This window comes from Myxocyprinus asiaticus, chromosome 2 (assembly GCF_019703515.2).
Source record: "Myxocyprinus asiaticus isolate MX2 ecotype Aquarium Trade chromosome 2, UBuf_Myxa_2, whole genome shotgun sequence".
Classification (NCBI taxonomy): Eukaryota; Metazoa; Chordata; class Actinopteri; order Cypriniformes; family Catostomidae; genus Myxocyprinus; species Myxocyprinus asiaticus.
The window spans coordinates 29,220,000-29,236,771 of NC_059345.1; the positions used below are offsets into that span (position 1 = coordinate 29,220,000).

The window sequence follows — 16,772 nt, forward strand, 5'->3', positions numbered from 1 at the left end:
GAACTTGTCCATGTTTTCTGTCCGTCTCAGTAGCGTGTTTACTTGTAATTTTTGAAATTCGGCTATGCAAAAAAAAAACAAAAAAAACAAGTCACATAGGTAGGCTATGCTGTGTGAGGTCACAGGTGGCAAGAGCGCTAAATGGGTAATGAAAAAACAACAGATTTGCTTCTTTTCTAATTTGCAATGCCACAACAAATTACAGGGATGCAAACTCATGAGGGGCAAAAAAGGTACATTTTTTCTGGGGACATTTAAAAAATAAAATAAGCTAAAAGCACCAGTTCCAGCTATTTTAGTGATTCAAGTTTATTCAAGTTCACAATTGTGCAGAATTAGCTGCAAAATAAAGAGTATTTTGGTGAGGCTTGCTTCTGTTTCACAAATTTGCTCAATTTATTAACTGATTAGTTCAGTGACCCCTTCTGGAAATGTCACTAGGTGGCGACAAATGAGCGTCTTATGTGCTATGAGTGAGTCAGTGAATCATTTTGAGTCGTTCATGACCGAAATCTACCAAGAGAGTTTATAGTGTTTAAGCATTAAAGAACAAAGCAGATCTATAGTCTTCCTTCAGTCTGAGCATTATTTTTCATCCAAAAAGACAGCAATAATAGTCTAATAATAGTGAGTTTCAATAACCTCCTTACCTTCTCCTTTATTAAAACTTGCATGGCTACAAATCTACTGACTTCAGTATAAGAATTATAAACACAAAGCAGATCTACGGTATCATTTTCCTACAGATTTAAACTGCTGAGCATGGCTTTTATCAGAAAAGACCACAATAATAGACAAATAATAATCATTTTGAGTTTCAATAATGTTCTTTATCACTGTAAAGCACATTTCACATGAGTTGAGTCGAGGCGTCAACGCTGCGTTCAACGCCAGCATCAAGTGCCACATTGCCCTCCACATGACAAGAGTTGCAGAAAGTGTCAGAGGGGCGATTTTACGAGTTTGCCACATAAAAAAGCGGGAGGTGTGCACAATAAACATTGAAAACGTATCTGGAAGAGAGAAAAAAAGCTTGCAGTTGCTTTGATAGCAGAAAGTAATAAAAGGACTCGTTTATGTTTAGGTCTAAGTGTTTTCTTGGTGAATTTAAATTAGTTCAATAACTGGGGTCTCTGATATTCGTAAACGATAAGGTAATATTTAATTAAAAGAAATTATGAGACATTCAATGTCGCTTCACAAATTTGGACAGTTTTTAAATATTTCTTGTTGCTTTGTTCTCTCAAAGACATTATTGGTGAAGCAAAAACATGTGTGTGAAAAACACTTTAGTGTAAAGTGACGTCACTTCATAGACTTCAATGTATTCTGCAGCACTGACGCGAGTCATGCGAAAGACCCTCAACGTGTATAAATATCACTCACTTTTGCACATTAATCACTGCTCTTCACAATCACAAAAGTGACCGATTATGGGTTCAAAACAGCGAATTTCTCCGAAAGGTGAGGAGTTTGGATCCCTGAAATTATTATTATTATTATTATTTTATTTTTTTCATGCATTTATTTATTTTGTGGAATTTGATAATTTTCCACGGCACACTAGTTGGGAAACACTGCTCTAAAATCACAATTGTTAAGGTTATAATTGGGAAGACACAGTGATGTGGGTTTTAGGGGGACCTGGCTAGTTGTCATGCTATTTACTCCAGTTAATAAGTCTTAGCCTCCTGAAAACCGAGCGTGATTGCTGTCTGCATTTTCCATTTCCCCTTTTCAATTGGAACAAGTAGCACCTAATAAACATGCAAAAAAAAAAAAAAAAAAATAGAGCAAATAGTTTTTCCTAAAAACTGATGGCAACATATGTGGATTTTCACAACATATGTTATGAAATTTTAAATAACGCAAAGTTATAGAACAGGGGTTCTCAGCAGGGGTGGTACTGCCCCCCAAGGGCACTGAGAGCAAATTAGCAGAGGGGGGGCATTTATCAGTCATAATAATGAAATCTATCCTCAAGTTGCATTAAAACGTTTATCTAGACTTGGAGTATATCAGTTGGTTCTCAATTTTATGGGTTGGTTATATAAACTCAGCAAAAAAAGAAATGTCCCTTTTTCAGGGCACTGTATTTTAAAGATAATTTTGTAAAAATCCAAATAACTTTACAGATCTTTATTGTAAAGGGTTTAAACAATATTTTCCATGCTTGTTCAATGAACCATAAACAATTAATGAACATGCACCTGTGGAACAGTCATTAAGACACTAACAGCTTACAGACGGTAGGCAATTAAGGTCACAGTTATAAAAACTTAGGACACTAAAGAGACCTTTATACTGACTCTAAAAAACACCAAAAGAAAGATGCCCAGTGTCCCTGCTCATCTGTGTGAACGTGCCTTAGGCATGCTGCATGGAGGCATGAGGACTGCAGATGTGGCCAGGGCAATAAATTGCAATGTCCGTACTGTGAGACGCCTAAGACAGCACTACAGGAAGGACAGCTGATCGTCCTCGCAGTGGCAGACCATTTGTAACAACACCTGCACAGGATCGGTACATCCGAATATCACACCTGCTGGACAGGTACAGGATGGCAACAACAACTGCCCGAGTTACACCAGGAACGCACAATCCCTCCATCAGTGCTCAGACTGTCCGCAATAGGCTGAGAGAGGCTGGACTGAGGGTTTTTAGACCTGTTGTAAGGCAGGTCCTTACCAGACATCACCGGCAACAATGTCGCCTATGGGCACAAACCCACCTTCGCTGGACCAGACAGGACTGGCAAAAAGTGCTCTTCACTGACAAGTCGTGGTTTTGTCTCACCAGGGGTGATGGTCGGACTCGTGATTAACGTCGAAGGAATGAGTGTTACACCGAGGCCTGTACTCTGGAGCGGGATCGATTTGGAGGTGGAGGGTCCGTCATGGTCTGGGGAGGTGTGTCACAGCATCATCGGACTGAGCTTGTTACCATTGCAGGCAATCTCAACGCTGTGCATTACAGGGAAGACATCCTCCTCTCTCATGTGGTACCCTTCCTGCAGGCTCATCCTGACATGACCCTCCAGCATGACAATACCACCAGCCATACTGCTCGTTCTGTATGTGATTTCCTGCAAGACAGGAATGTCAATGTTCTGCCATGGTCAGCGAAGAGCCCGGATCTCAATCCCATTGAGCACATCTGGGACCCTCCCCCCCACCCCTTTGTTCAGGGACACATTATTCCATTTCTGTTAGTCACATGTCTGTGAAACTTGTTCAGTTTATGTCTTAGTTGTTGAAACTTTTTATGTTCATACAAATATTTACACGTTAAGTTTGCTGAAAATAAAAGCAGTTGAAAGTGAGAGGATGTTTCTGTTTTTGCTGAGTTTATATAGATCAGTTGTTGGTATGCATTTGTACCGCAATTCATCTGATTTTGAAGTATAGCGATGCATCTGAAGTATCTGGTTTAGTCAAATACACAGGTGGAGACACAACCTCGGCTAATGCACCTGTATGGCTCTGTAGATGGATACGGCTCAATGGACAGACAGAGCGCAAAGCTCTTAAAGCTCGAGGTCTTAAACTCGCAGCTTTACAAGAATCAGTGAAAAGCAAGGTGCAATAAGTGGAAACCATTTGATTTCAGCACAGAATTCTACATCACCACCCTTGAATTTACAATAGTAACACTAACTGTACTTTAGGCAGAAATAGATTGATAATAAATATTATCATATCACTAATTCAGCCCTGTTAAATCTGTCATTTGTCATTAGTTGAGTGAGGGAATATAATATTTTTTTTTTTTTTACAACTTATTTATATTTTGTATTTATTGTTTTTACATGTGTTTAGAGTAGGTCTACTCTTTATAATTACAAAAATGTCATAGTTTGTTTTATAGAAATCATGTTACATCTAACCATGGTAGTGAAGAAGATCCATGCTTCCATGTGTTTACTATGGTCTTGTTACAAATACCACTGTTAAACCATACAAATAAATAAGTAATGAATACATTAAAATTTTCAAAAAGGCAAATGTAAAATATATTAACAATGTCACTTTTATTATTAGTTTCTGTCATTTTCATTTTCATTTTATAGGCCCCAGATATAGCCCTCCATCTGCTTGAATTCAAGAAAGGCAAGGTTTGGTCTCACATTCATGACGCGTAAGCCTGCTGAATTTATTAACAAAACGTTAAATTTATGCATTGCATCGAAGTTGCATTGAGCAAATTAAGCAAATAACACAAATATAGAGGGTTTTTTATTTATTTATTTGTTTTTTTTAATTTTGTTTGGTACAACAAAGTCTCCGCTTTCAAATTGTGTCACATAATTGGATGAGAACCACTGCTATAGAAAGTCAGATTATTATTTTATTTATTTATTTATTTTAATCACATTGTTTATTATGTTTCCAGGAGTGTTGGTTATTCATGTTACAACGTTACAGACATTATAGTTGATTTGGAACAATGTGTATTGGGATAAGCAAAGATAAAAACTATACAAATAAAAATTATTTGACTTGACTTTTATGTTAAAAAATTTTTTTCTACTTTGGCAACAAAATCTCAATGTTCTCTCTTTGCACTGTCAAACAAACAAGTGTTGAAACATTTTACCTATTAGAAATTTGCATAATTATTTTTGATACAAGTAATGGCCAGCATCATCCAATCACTGCCAACCATTGGCTTCATAGGAAAGCTAAAGGATGCTCCCTATTTAGTGAATGACTTTACCTCCAGTGCTGTCTGTTTGCATTGGTCTCAAAACAGTTCGAAATGCATCATATTTTCATCCTAACTCCATATAAAGCCTCAAAAAGTTCTCAGTTTGAAAATGCACCGTATAGGATTTCTAATGGAAAACTTGTGCTGTTGTACACATTAGTGTACATTGTGTTTAACAGCGTGGATTTTCTTGTTAAATTGCTCAAAGTTTAAAAAATGGCATATCGGATGAAACTAGAGACTAAAATCTTTTGACTCAAATAGGTTTCAATGTAAAAACTTAAACAGGTTTCTTACCAGATGTAGTTTTGTTGGCATTTCTCCCCAAGACAAACTTCGCTATGATCAGCAGAATGTTGTTTTGTCACATGGCAAGTGTGTCGAAAGTTTAACCCTTTACTGACAGCCCAGAATCACCTGAACTGAGATCAGTCACTCTAACCAATGAAAATAAACTATGCGCTGGGTATAGCAAAGCCAAAATATGACATCCACGCATGTGTACGCAGGGTTGCACAACGTTAGGGTATGTCAGTTTATGCATAGCCTCATACGTATTGGCTTCAAAAATGCTACTGAACATTTCCTCTGTTTTGCCCAGGAAAAAAGATGCTGTGTATAATATGCTGCCCTCCATTCCAGTGTTTGATTTCTATTGCTCTGTTTCCTCCACATTCATTCTGCTTTCAACCAGACATTGCTGAATTTGTGGAACTAGCAGCATGTCAGGTTTAATAAATTGTACTGTGTCTTTGGGAGTGGTGCAGTCTTTACCTTTCTGAGAGTGATAAAGCCTCCTGACCTCAAAATAAATATTTCTCTCTCCCTCTTTTGTTTTTGCTATCTGTTCAAATATTAAATATAACACTTCAATACCATTAGAGATTTGATGGAATAATTTCAAGATTAGGAACATTTTAAGCAAAAGGAGTTGTTGCAGCAAACATATGTTACAGTAATTGAAAAAAAAAAAAAAATATCCCCCTTTCAAACATCATCTCTTTTGTTCAGTTGAAGCTACTGTACCTTTTATAAGTATGATCCAGGCTTAATACAAATTAAGCTCTATTGACAGCATTTGTGGCATAATGCCAATTACCACAAAAATGATTTTGATTCATGGTTACAGTCAGGCTGTTGATAGATTTGAACTTGTATTGAACATTTTTATCGCAGTTAGCTTTAGTCTCATACACTTCACAATGAGATGAAAGTTACCTATTTCAGAATCAGTTGTTGGTGTTAATTGTTTTTATTTCTGGGAATTTTGGGAATGTCGGTCTGCTGACCTTCCTCATGACAGCTATTCTCAGTATTCTCCCTCAGTCTTACTCTCTCTGTATCACAGGGGACCTGTTAACCAGGCCCAAACTGTGGAAATGCCTATGTTTGGGAGCCACAGCACACTGGTTTTGTTTCATATTAATCACCTCCTGTGCCTGGGGTGCAGTTATTCTATCCGCACAGCAAAACCCAGCGTTGTGCTCTACCCTGCCTGACACAACTCCACAGCAAGTTGCCAATCACTGACAGAGATTGAGAGAGAGCAAAAAAGATAGGAAGCAAAAGAGGTAGAGAGAAGGAGAGGGAGCAAGTAGATGACAGGCTGATGCACTCCCTTGGCTCATGTAGCAGTGATATGAAGGCTGTCTGTTACGAATAATAATAGAAATCAGCACTAGAGAGAGTGCCAGCTCACTGATAGGAGGGAACTGGGAGATGAATGAGAGTTGCTTTTAGTGCAAGACATTCATCAGAAACAGTTTAACTATTTGGGGGTAAAACATCAAAAGTTTTTCACTGATGTTGGTTTGGTTTTACAGTTTTTCTTGTCATTGTTAAAGTATGGATTTTTAGGTATAGAAAAAAGATGGTCACAGATTAACATGAAAGGACATCTTCTATCCAAAGTCAGAAAAGGGGACAGCCCTGGGTGGTGCTGGTGATTGGTGGACCTGCTTTTGGTTTGTGTCCATGCAGTGGGGGAAAGAACAGCTGGGAGCTATAATAATGATCTGCTCTGGAATCATTACACCAGACATTGGGAATGGAGCAAGTGGACCGGCACAACTGCAAAAGTAGAGACAATTACATTATTGTAGAGAGACAATTACATTATTTCCAAAAATTTACAGCAAAATGCAATTTATCATTCTACAAAAACTAATGACCTTAGTGTCTTTTATACAAATTCACTAAACAAATATTAAATGGCCATTATCATATTTAGCTGTTATGTTCGGGTAATTTTGATACGTTTAAGAGTTAAAAACAGTGGAAAACTAATGTTAATCTTGTATTGGTTAAAATGCCTTTGGACTTTCCACAACAATGAATGAATTAATAACTACATTTGTATTTTAAAAAATTTATACGTGTTTATATTTATACAATGTCAGGGTGTGTTGGGTGATTTCAAGGGCATTGCCAGGGTGTTGCTGCATTACTAAATGGTTGAAAGATGGTTGCTTACTGGCCCAAGTCAAAAGAAACCATCCCCAAATCACAATCCTGATGCCTAGATATGTTAAGGGACCATTTCAATAGAAGTCTATGGGATTTTTTTTACTTTTTTGACACAAATTATCTCCAAACCAGAAGAATCAATGCGCTACATGGCAAAATATTATGGAAAAGAGGACCTTTTGTGACAATGTAATTAAAAAAATATATATGTTTTGTCGGTTAACCTGAATTTGTACTTCATGTGGTAAATCTAAATTAACTGGTGAAACTACTGACTTTAAAGAGTTAGTTCACCAACAAATGAAAATTTGCATAGCATTTACTCACCCTCATGCCATCCCACATGTGTATGACTTTCTTTTTTCTGCTGGACACAAATTAAGGTTTTTAGAAGAATTTCTCAGTTCTGTTGGTGCATGCAATGCAAGTGAATGGGTCCCAAAACTTTGAAGCTCAAAAAAGCACATAAAGGCAGCAAGAAATAATCCATAAGACTCCAGTGGTTAAATTAATGTCTTCAGAAGATATATGATAGGTGTGGCATGAGGGTGAGTAAATGAGAGAATTTTCATTTTTGAGTGAACTATCCCTTAAACTTAAAATTGAATACATTAGATTACACAATTAAGTGTGATTTTTAAGGGTCAGATCAGGTATAAATAGCTCCATAAGGTAACAACTGCACCCACAGCGTGCCATACCCATATGCAATAAATTCTTTTTTAAAAAGATAAAAATAAAAAAAAAATACCAAAAGTTAGTCTACTGAACAGTCTACAAATATAGAAGGTTAGAGAATTCTGTTCACCTCTCACCATATGTAATTTTCTCTAGAAAGGGCAGCCTGTGGTGAGAGGTGTTGAGAAAACAAACCGTGGCCAGAGCCTAATTTTCTGCAAGTAAAATAATAATGTTCACCTCTCTGCATGCATGTGAGAGTGTGAATTTGACTTTCTGTGTGGATGTTAGTCACTTTGTGGAAACAGCAGCTTTTTTTTTAGACCATTAATGAGAGGGAGAGAGAGATAGAGAGAGATTCAGTGCCAGGATCATGCATAGCAGCCAAAAGGACTTTGCTGTAATTCATACAGCTACAGCAGTTGCTTTCTTTTTTTACTACTTCCATCTATCATGCACACAGATAATAGATGCTCTCATTATCACTGTGAAATGTGCTAGCTTGCTTCAAGATTAGCTTGCACAACAATGCCAAGATACAATAAATACATCATGAATATCCAATTTGAGCTCCGTTCTCAAGGCAGTTTGTATATCGCTCAGATGGCTTCTAGGTGCACCTCATCCCATTATTTCTGAACAGCACGCCAACTGATATGGCAACATTAACCATCTGGCGATAAATGAGGAAAGAAATCTTACCTAATTTATCAAGCAGCGGGAATGTTTTTTCTCCCCATTGATCCAGTACTATTCTTTCTTCATTTGTATGGGAGCCGTTTGCAATGTTTTCTCCCTCAACTCTGAATGGTAATTTAGGGGAATTATTCCAACAATGAATGTGTGTGAGAAACATCCTCAATGCTTTTGAACTCATAATAATACAGTTTATATTCAAAAACATCCTACTGTATCTCGACACATATAAAGCTAAAATATTGCTAATAACCTCCTGCTCTTCTGAGTTCAAGCTTATTGGTTATTGATAGGAAAGTTCATGGAGAATAAATCCTAGAAAATGTGGTCTGTGTTTTTTGTGTGAGAGAGTGTAGATGTGTGTGGGAATGTGTTGTTTGTTTTTCTGGGGGTTTTTTATTTATTTTTTCAGAATTCATTCACACTGTTATTATCACAATCACTGCCTCTTTCAATCTCACATTCTGAAGCATTCACTCAATAATCACTCAGAATTTTAGAACAACAGCAGCAAAACTTTTAAAATGCAATTAGCACATTTTGCATTACATGTAATCTTTGTACCATACTCAATATCTATCACACTTTTGCAAACACATTTAGACGTCAGTTAGATTTTTACTCCAAACAGAGAGTTCTGTGAAGAATCTGGGGGCAGACAGTCCCTTCTGGCCACCTGAGAAGCTTATGGGAGGTTGCTGAAGATTTTGGTTGAAGTAGAGTTTGTGAAGCTCTAAGTGATGGGAAAACAACGGCATGTAGCATTTCAAGTGAAACAGCCAGGAAAAGAAAGAGGAAATCTATTTGAAGACGAAAAGCAACATCAGCTAATACAACTTTCACAAACCTTAGGACACTCAGATCTGGTGCTGGTCCAGTGATTTTCCTATTTCAAAGCCGCCCTGCTTCTATATCATGGTGAAGGCAAAAAACAAAAACAAAAAACAACAACTGTGCTTATGTAGTTACCCTTCTGTTGTTGCAGCACTCTGAGCTCAGCAGCTTCTTCTGTTCATGAGTGTGGATTAAATAACATTTCTTATATGAAAATGGCTCCCCTGATGTGCCTCTGTTTTTTAACGAGGTCACAAATTGCAAGGCGCTCTGGTTTATGGTGATTTTTATTTCAATTTTATACGCCTGCATTCAGGTTTTATTTTCTACTTGATAACGGTCAAGTACTGAAATAGAAAGCTGCAAATTGCGAGGCTTGTGAAAACATTGGGCTTGGACCAGTAAACAGTACATTAGGACTGCTTTGACTGATGGCATAATTAGTAATGACATGACATTTTATGACTGACTGCAGCTATGGCACTCCTATAAAAAGTTGTAAAAACTTACAGCACATTTGTGGTGTTAAAACTAGCTTTTTTTAGAAGAATATAGAAAAGAAACACTGTAAAAATGATGTGGAATTTGTGTCAGAGGATTCAAGACATGATGTGAACAAGATATGATTATAGAAAGATCTCTGGAGATCAAGAGCATTGATTTTTCTTCATAAGCCTGTCTAGCTAATACTGTATTTTCTATAGTTTTAATTTATGAAAACAAATCCTGTGTTTAAGTGTATGTGTGTGTGTGTGTTTTCACTGTATGTGGCTGAATGCATAACATCAGGCATACTATGATGTGCAGGAAAACAGGTATTAAGAGGATTCAGCGGAGATGGGTTGGCAGAGCCTGATATTGCCATGCAGCGTGAAATGAATCAGTTTCCCAGACATGTGGTTCAGGCTCTCAGAACCTGCCATATGGCCATGATTACACTCATTTATGAAACGTCTAACACTGGATGCTTTTAGACTGCTGCTGTGTCTCCTAACTGTTTGTCCTCTGAATTTAATTAAACCAAGGATGTGTGTGTGTGTGTGTGTGTGTGTGTGTATTAGAGAGAGAAAAAGAGAGAGACATAAAACTTGCAAAACTTCATAACAAAGGTTTCATATTGCTCTTTAAAAAAAAATCATATTTACAGTCAGTCTCTCTGCTGTAAAATGACAATCCAAATGTATTGAAATCCTCAAGATTGCTAAAATTATTTAAAATAAATGAATGAGCTATAATATAATAATCCCACTGTAATAAAAAAACAGTTTCTCTAAAAATGCTAACAACGGCTAAAAAAATCAAGATTTACAACAAGAAAAATTGCATCTTAGGCTATTTCTTATTTTAGTTAATCAGTTACCTTCAACAAATGATTTTATTGAAAATAATACCGTTCTTGAAACTTGGTATTAAAAAATGTATTGACATTTCTATTTTCTGTAAGTTTAAAAACAAGCAGCTTTGTCGTCATCACAGCAGAGGAAATATCTTGGTGTTGATGTTTTTGGATATTGGCTTGGACAATGGGGGACCTTGGAGTCAAAGATTGAGAACCACTGATATATACCATTACACACTCAAAACAATTGCTCTTTGGCTTTGATTCAATTGTGGGCAGTGGTTCCACATGTTTGAAATTAGTTTTCTTAATTTAAAATTACTATGTAATCTCAACACTAACATTTTGTGTTGAAAGAACCTGGTAAATACATGCTGGTTGGAAACACTTTAGGGGCCGTTTACACGACAACGTTTTCAACTAAAAACGGAAAACTTTTTATGTGTTTTGGCTGTTCGTTTACACGACAATGCCGTTTTGGGGCCTGAAAATGCAAACTTTTGAAATCGGGTTTCAAAGTGCAAGTTTTTGAAAACGATGCCATTATCGTCTCCGTGTAAACATACAAAAACACGAATTTGTGAAAACGATGACATCATGCGCACGCATATTAGGAGTTATATAAAGAATGATGGACTGATAGGCATCAATTTGAGATGTGTAATTATCAATATGAATACTGGTGTCTGTGCAAATAACAATAACAATTTATTCATTTGGAGTGTTTCGTATGGAGTGTGAACATTGTACAGTAGGCAGAACCTGCAATTTGAAAATCTTGAAATTAATGTATGGATTCAGATGGGAAAAATGTATTTGTATTTTAAATGTTATTTATTTATTTACTTAATTTTATTTGATGTACCTTTACCCTGCAATTCATTCACCCACCGCTTATGTATTTAGCCTGCAGACAGAGATGTGATGCCATGTACAGTATTCAATGATATGCTTAGAATATGAAAACATGAGGCAGTGAAAATGCATGTTAGATCCAGTGTACATGAGTCCTCTCTCTCCGTCAGAAGATATCCATATATCAGAGTTCTGTCTGATATCCAAAACCAGTCAACATCAACAGCTTGTTATGTTAACTTACTCTCCTACCAGCCCAAGAGTCAGCAGGGGGTATACAGAAAAAGGCAGGAGACGAAGTGATGGTAAAAATGAGAGTTCAGTCTATAGGCATGCGCACGAGTACTTCAAAACAACGCATGAGACATTCAAAACTACAATGGTGGACTACAGGACTGTGTTTGTGCTGCTCAAGATTTTGAGTTTATTGACGCTTCTCCAGCAAAGTAATTGTAGTAATAAAGCAACCTCAAAATTGCTCGATGCTTTCGCCATCTTCATTGTTTGTATTCACCGCTCTGTGGAAGAATGCTTATGTGCGCAGGCGCGTAGTGTTTCTTTTCAAAGTGACATCGCAACTACTGGCCCGGCATGCATAATACAGCATTTTTAGTCGTTTTCGCGGATCCGTGCGAACGGGGATCGTTTTGACAACGTTGTCGTCTGTACGTGAAACTTTTCAAAAACACAAAGGAAAAACGTTTCTGTTTTTAGTACATCGTTGTCGTGTAAACGTAAATTCGGTTTTACCTACCTGTACTCATGGTTGGCTCAAGCTCCACTCTTCCCCATAATGGAAACCCCCAAAACTTCAATATGACAGAAACTCCTCTAGATCTCAACATAATAAACATTAAACACTAATAAGTATCTCCCTTTATATACATCTTGCACAAAAACACATAAAATAACACTAAATTTTAATATTTACTCTCCCTATTGAGTCCCATGTGAAGTATGCTGGGAAGTGGTCCCCTGTCCTGTTTCATCAATGCTACATTAACACCACAAAAAGTACTCATGTTGTCCCAACCCAACTAGATTAAGTGCATTTCTGTTTTACAAATTTAAATGGATAGAACACAATGAAATCATTTTTTGACAAAATGCTCTGGAATTGTGTTGCTTCAGTTCATTTTAATCAAGTAAATTTAACAATCAGCAAAAATCCTATTTTTAACCAATTTTCCACTATTTCCTGCCAATAGTGATCATGTATAAAATTCAATACAGACGCTTTGAAAACATAAGAACATAAATATTATGTATGGATTTATGATCCAGTTAATGTGCGTAAATAAATAATCTGAACGTCTTCAACATTCCTTATGAAGTATAGCTGAACAAATGGTATCTGCACATTGTCTGTGTTTAGGTGTATAAATACAGGCACATGCGGGCATTAGTCTCTGCTTGTCATCACTTGCCCTCATGTCTGCCTGTTGTCCCCTGTTGTCTCCCTCTGACAACGTTATCACACACTCTTATCAGTGAGGCTGCACCATTTTTCTGAACAGATTCAGCCCCACCTGCTCCTCCCCCATACATGCTCCTCCACTCTCAATCACCTCTCATTTACTTGCTTTTCCCTGTAATAGTCTCTCGTTACATTCTTATAAATTTGCCACATTTTACATGAGGATGAAATGCAGTGGCCCAACTCTTAGATCTGACAAACATTTTGTGATACTCTACAATGACAATGGCAGTGAATAGTGCCTCACTTCGAAGCTTTATAAACAAACAAAAGTATCATAAACAAACATCATGTGACTGCTGCATCATATTTCAAGTCTTCTTAAGGCATAGGTTGACCCAAAATTGAAGTAATTTTACAGTGAAAATCTTGATGTTTATTGCGCTTTTATGAGCGCTATAAGAATAGTTCGTTCACAGTAGCACACATGTTCACACAAGTACTTGCATTGTTTTTAGCATAAACTTAAACTTTATGACTTTAGACTTTTATGATGGGACCTTTGGGACCTTTTTTAAGCTTTAAAGTGAGACACTATCAACTGCCACTGTATTGAAAAGACAGCTCATGATATTAATTATTTTGTGTTACACACAAGAAAGAAAGTCATAGGGGTTTGGAACATAATTTGGCACAAACATTATAACAGATTTTATATTATGGGGTGAACTATTCCTTGAAAATACTTGTACAATTTTGTGTCTATAACGACTATTTGCCAAAGTGACAAGCTAGAAATTGGCAGTAAGTTGGCAATCTGACGCTAGTTATTATAATAGAGATGTATGCCTTATTCTGGTTCATAACCCTCCACTGTCGTTCTTCTCCACTGCTCCGCTGTGTATTCCGCCTCTGTTACCATGAGAACTGAGGACAAGGACAGGGCAGAAATGTTTTACTGCCACCACTTTGTGATAACCCCAAGTGGTCCATATGCATGTCCCACTTCAAACCATCTGGGGGCAATAAATTATAATATCAAAACTTAATATGACAGTAGATTAGTGACTAAATGTTTACATCTTAATGATTGACTATGGTCTGCAAGTTTCAACATCACCAAAAATCCTTTGTGTTCCAACACTGTTCTCTTGTTTCTCAAATGTTCAGACCTCATTCTTAAAAACACTGATGAGCTGAGGTCTCATTGTGAGTGATAATAATGATGATGTCTTATGCTTGAAAACTCAAACACCAGCAGTAGCAGATGCGGTTGAATGCTCCTTCCAAAACTGCATCATTTTTCCTGCAAGTGGCTCTCCTGGGCCTCATGCACCACCCGACCATTGCTACATCAGAGTGAGAATGCGCACAGGCAACACATCCATATTTCACCATATTGACAACCACATGATATTTTGTTATCTAGAATGAATGCGCTGTAAAGATCATCAGCATGGTAATATAAGCTGTATATTTTCAGTAGCTTATATTGTGTTTTCACAAGGTATTGTATTACAAAATAGTTAATTTATTTTATATTTTTTTAATTTACCTAACACTTCTATCCATAGTGCCTTTTAGTAATCATATTACAGACAGTCCCCCATGTAGTAACTTGGGGTTAAATGCCTTTCTCAAGGGCACAGTCAATCTCCCCCTCTTGAGTTTGAACCTACAACCTTCTGGTTCCCAGCCCAGGTCTTTAACTAATAAGCCACCCTACCTCAAACATTTGTTAAAATTTCTCTCCACAATTCACATTTCACAATATTGCAGTCTCTCTAAACATTTAATTTCTCAAAGAAAAATTTGACCAAACCTGAATACTTTGATCTAAGGATCTTTAATTTACTGTTTTTGGTTCGAGGCGGCATCATGAAGTCAGCTTCTGGTAAACAATAAGGACTCAAAGGTAAACTCAGTCATTTTTCCCTCATATAAAAGTTATACAGATAAATAAATCAATTTTTCAATTTTATCAATCAAACTTTTGAAAAATCTCTAAAAAATCATATTCATTCACGTGAAATGAAGACTCAAACACAGTTATAACAGTCTAATAAAAGCTGACATATTTTACATGGAGAGGGTCGCCTCATGGTGGTTGAACACTACTCGCTTTATCATAGTAAACCAGATAGCACTGTTATGGACACCATTATTTAATTTTTGACAGGAATGAAAAGGAGGCTGCAGGGGTGCTGTATAAAGGTCTTAGATCACATCTTCTTTTCACAACTAGGGATGAGCATTTTGAGCAAGTTTGTAATCAAGTACTCTAACACATAAGAAAATGAGTAATCGATTTCTTGACATTTAGAATTTAAGTTCAACCTTCAACCTTTGTACCTGTTTTTCTTATTTAAAAATGAGCACTATACATAAACAACAACATCTAGATTTAAAAATGACAAAAAACCTTTGCACTCACACATAGAAAAATGGTATCTTTTAAAGCGATACAGTCTATTTAAATAATGACAGAATTTTATTTTTTAATGAACTATTCCTTTAACAACGTCATGAATCCACAGCGCAAACCAATGCATTGAGTTGTAACGGCAAGATTTAGGTAAGAGAAGCAGTTTTAAATGCTGCCCATGGAAGGCAAAGGCACATAGAAAAATCAAATAGCAATTTTTGAGTAGTGTTTTTACTAGTCGAATATTTAAAGCTGCAGGAGTACTCGATTAATCGATTACTCGTGCACATCCCTATTTACAACTCATGCTTTTTGGAGTTTTTTGTCTACTGACATTTTTTTTTTTTTTAGAAAGATGCTTTTTAACATGGGTGTCCCACCCTTCCCACCCATAAATGACTCCTTTGCTTTTTAATGTTTGTCAGCTGAACGATTAACACCAATTTAAGCAACATTACAACCCACTGAAGAGACTTAGTCTATCCCTCACAGCCTCGTTTTCACACCCGTCAAAAATTAAACATGGTGCTTCTCTGAATAAGGTCTGTTGGACACTTTTGAATAAATTAATCGTGACAGATACATTTCTTCAATGATATCTTTAACTGAAAATGTTTGTGTGTGTGTGATGCTGGATCCGCGCTGCTAGGTTTCAGTATTGTCCGAGAACACTGTTATATCGGCCAACGCAACAAAATAAAAAAAATTAAACTACTAGACAGTACACATCGGCACAGGTACATTGTTTGAAGTGCGCTACTCTTCGAGGCAGTACGGTAATGGGCGGACTTTTATCGTCTGCTATCTGGAGACAGACAGCTGAGAGTGAAACAGCCGTGTGTTTGTTGCTCGAGACTCAGTCGCGCGGCAGAGCGTATCCTCTCGAAACCCAAGACGAGTCACTTGGATTACTGTCAGCTGCTCCGAAGCTGAACACATATTGTTTTTTTAAAGAAAATTTGCCGATGTTTCTTTTCTGTTTGGGCACAGGCAAGAACATTGCATTTTACACCTTTAAAAGCAGCAGTCTTCTCGGAAGGGGCCGCACCTTCAGCTGAACATCATCATCCAGGTAGGCTTATGAAAGTTCACGCGCTGTATCCAATCAAAGCCTATCAGCAAAACAAAATAATAGACACAACTAGTGTCGTTTTGATCCGTAAAATGTAATTGAAATATGTCCATTATTGAAATACACCTAGTATTTTGATCCAACTTTTTGTCACAGCATCCCTCAGCATCATACATGGTAATGCGCGTTTAAACAGACTAGAATGTCTGATGTGAATGTGTATTTAAAGTGCAGGTTGTGGTTTAATTCAGATGCATCTTTAGACCCAATTGATGCACTGTAC

General features: G+C 36.9%; 1 protein-coding gene across 3 annotated transcripts in view; it reads left to right on the forward strand.

Moving 5' to 3' along the window:
• The first annotated feature begins 16,240 nt into the window (after positions 1-16,240).
• Positions 16,241-16,772, forward strand: part of LOC127414102 (docking protein 4-like) — an 89,412-nt gene continuing 88,880 nt past the window's right edge. For all 3 annotated transcript variants that reach the window (XM_051651860.1, XM_051651870.1, XM_051651850.1), the window contains exon 1: positions 16,241-16,489. The gene's annotated coding sequence lies outside the window, so the exon portion shown is untranslated. The remainder of the gene's footprint in view (positions 16,490-16,772) is intronic.